Source organism: Eumetopias jubatus, unplaced genomic scaffold, assembly GCF_037043125.1.
Source record: "Eumetopias jubatus isolate StellerSeaLion01/CBP00866 unplaced genomic scaffold, mEumJub1_p1.0 scaffold_17, whole genome shotgun sequence".
Lineage (NCBI taxonomy): Eukaryota > Metazoa > Chordata > Mammalia > Carnivora > Otariidae > Eumetopias > Eumetopias jubatus.
In genome coordinates this window covers 80,162,926-80,166,663 of record NW_028274823.1, presented here as the reverse complement: position 1 = coordinate 80,166,663, position 3,738 = coordinate 80,162,926, and positions in this window count along the sequence as shown.

The window sequence follows — 3,738 nt, the reverse complement described above, 5'->3', positions numbered from 1 at the left end:
CTTAAGTCTCTGCTGTTTTTATTTTACTAACTTCATTTGTTTATTCAAGAAGGAAGAACAGGGAAGGGAATGATCAAGTATTTCAGAAATTCAGGATGAAGTCCTATCCTGTCAGAAGAAGCATTTTTTTTTTTTAGAAGAAGTATTTATCACATTTTGCAGCACATACTTTATTTTGCAGCAAGTCACTGGGAATAATGTTGGAATTAAGGTTATGTTCCCAAGTATGGACTCCATACACAATAAGATACAATTATGATATCAAAACAATAATACAGCTAAAAGCCTCTAAAATTAAATATTAGACTTTAAAGTCTATTAAATGACTTTAAAATTCACTAGATATTAAAACATTGAAAAAATTGATTCACATGGGGGCGCCTGGGTGGCTCAGTTGTTAAGCGTCTGCCTTCGGCTCAGGTCATGATCCCAGGGTCCTGGGATCGAGCCCCGCATCGGGCTCCTTCTCCGCGGGAAGCCTGCCTCTCCCTCTCCCACTCCCCTTGCCTGTGTTCCCTTTCTTGCTGTGTCTCTCTCTGTCAAATAAATAAAATCTTAAAAAAAAAAAAAGAATTGGTTCACATGATTTTGGAAGCCGAGGACCATAATCGTGGCCTGCTGTCCACAAGCTACAGACCCAGGAGAGAGCCAACAGTGTAATTCTAGTCAGAGTCCAGAGGCCCGAGAACCGGAGGGATAATGCCGTAGGGCTCCCGTCCAAGTCTGAAGGCCTGAGAACCAGGAATGCCGACGGTATAAGCTCCAGTCTAAGGAGAGGAGAAGACCAATGTCCAGCTCACACAGCCAGACAGACGGAATTCACACTTCCTCTGCCTTTGGGTTCTACTCAGACCCTCAGCAGACGCGGTGAGGCCCATCCACACGGGGGAGGGCAGTCTGCTCTCACTCAGTCCACTGAGTCAGCTGCTAATCTCTCCTGGGGACACCGTCACACCCCCTCCCCCCACCCAGAACTAATGTTTAACAGACATCGGGGGTCCCACAGCCTGGCAAGCTGACACACAAAATCAACCTGTAACTGCGTCCCTGGTGCAATGTCTAGCAGGCGTGCCATCACAGTGACCGTGTTTATTTTCTCCACAGTGAGGCCAACAAGGATTCTCTGGAGAAAATCCTTCCACAGCTGAAATGCCATTTCACATGGAACTTACTTAAGAAAGACAGCGTCTCAGGTGATCTAGAAGATACAGTATGTCACCAGATTGAATTCCTAAACCCTGAGTCCAAAGCGACAATGTACAATTTCTTGGCCTACATAAAACACCTGAATGGCCACAGTGAGGCGGCGCTGGAGCACCTGCGCCAGGCGGAGGAGCTGATCCAGCGGGAGCACTCGGATCAAGCAGAAACCCGAAGTCTGGTCACCTGGGGTAACTACGCCTGGGTCTACTATCACCTGGGCAGACACGCAGATGCTCGGATGTGCGCTGACAAGATGAGATGAGTTGGGAGACATTCTCACATCACTACAGTACTGAGTGGCCACTGGTTTCTTCAGTGACCAGAGCTGCCTGGGTCCTCAGCAGGGCAGGTCCCTGGGAACTGGGATCACTACCGCCATCTGCTGACACTGTAGCTCCTGCTCCTCCTTGTTTTAGCCATCTGTACATGTCTTAGCTTTGCCGGTCTCTGGGTGCAGCAAAACCAAAGGAGGTCCGTTGCATGCTGCCCTGAAAGGCTCAGAAAGCTGGGTGCTCACCGGGCTCTTCCTTTCCCAGGGAGAACCCTTTCTGGCTGGGAGTTCCCTGTGGGCACTGAGCAGCGCCAGCCAGGGCAGGTGGAATCAGGGGACAAAACGAAGCTCTTTTCCTCTCTTTGAAAAGTTATTCTCAGGGTTTTTATTTTTTATTTTTTTCCATTGTTGCTGAATTTTGGTAAGCGGACACCTGAGCTTTGCCGGAGCTGGTTTTATTCATGAATAAGGTGTGTAACTGTGGATCTCAACTGGGGGCGGCGGGATCCCCTACTTCACCATCTTGGTGACATCACTCTCCAACAGAGTTTTGTGTTTCATTTTCAAATAACTCCTAATCAACGACAAAACTGTCTGATTCACACCTACTGATTGATAAATGAACTTACGTATTTTATTTTTTAATCTTACAACAACCCCATAAAGTAGTTACTGCTGTCATTCACTTTTTAGCGGGGGAGAAACTGAGTATTTCGATGGTTAAGTCACCTGTGTAGACTCACAAATGTGTTGAGTGGTAGAGTCTGGACGTGTAAGCAGACCAGGCTGACTGCAAAGTCCAGGCTCCTTGACGGTGTCTCACTACAGACTACCAAGACCCCACAGCCCCAGCTCCTATGGGACAGCCTTTAACAACTGTCCTCAGTCACAGTCGCGGGCCTCACTCCTTGGCCTATGCAGCTGAAGAAGAGACCTTCTGGGATCGAGGCCCACACATTTTACTGCATATAGGGAGCTTTCCTCACAGAAAGTGACAGGGGCCATCACAGCTCATCTTCTGCTGGATGCCAGTCATCCTCTCCCCTGTAGCCTCTTCCCTCCACCTTGAAACAGCCGATGCTTGGCACAGCCTATCCTCCAAGGCCTTTCTCTGAAGGTAAGTCCCGGGCAGGCTCAAAACTACACACAGTAATACACCCAACTGAGAAGCATTTGGAGATTGTGACCACGACACACTGCAATCCAATTACAACTCTTTTTCTTTCTGACTACCAAACTCCACAGAACCCAAAAGAGCACAAACTTCCTTTCCAGTTCTCTGTCCAGAACCGGGTGTCCAAAGGATAAAGGCTGGAGCCTCCCGCATGGAGCTCAGGAGGCTGGAGACAACATGGAGCCGCACACGTGCAGAGCAAAGAGCTGTGCCTTACCTGCCCAGTGTCATCAGAGGTGCCATCTTTTACAGTTCTAGATTCAGTGCCCATTAGCCTCTACGGCCCCTCCTTTAGAGCTGCCCAAAACAATCTCTTCTCCCTGGAGGTGTTGTTTTTACGATTCCTAAGAACAGGGTTTAAAAGGGGGCTTTAATCATAGCCTGTGTCTATACTGACAGAAACCTACCACAAACAAATGTATATCACAGACACATCATTTATGAACATAGGTAAAACATTTAAGAAAAACTGAAAACAGAGGCCAATAATTAAAAAAATGTCACATCCGTGATCATCAAGATTTCTCTCGGGCTGCAAAATAGGTCTGCTAGGGAATATTATATAAACATTAAACAAAATGGAAAAATTCTAAAAATATAATCCAAGAGAAGACCCCCTCCTCTTGGAATTAACTTTAAGTGCAAACTCTGGCATTTTTATAAAGAGCATGATGCTTTGTGACTATCTCTTTATTGAATAGTACACAGTGAAAATCTTTATTCGTAAATATATTTTAACAATATAAAATTCCTCCCTTATATTCATGATGATACTATAGTCCAGAGATTTACATGTTCAGAGAAAAAAATACCTAGACATAAATAAGAAATGTGCAGCCTGTATGAAGGGAACTATTGGACTTCAGTGAATAATAATTTAAAATATTTGAGTAATAAGAGGTACAAATCATTTTCCTAAATAAAAAGATGAAGTATATTATGGTACAATATTCCAAGCAAAATCTCCACAAACTTTCGTATTTTCACATTTTTTTTTGTTCTGTTGCTAGAACAAATGTAAATTTTATGTAGAATAATAAGAGGCAAACATTTTGTAAAAAGACAGACTGAAGCTGAAGTGTCTTTAATA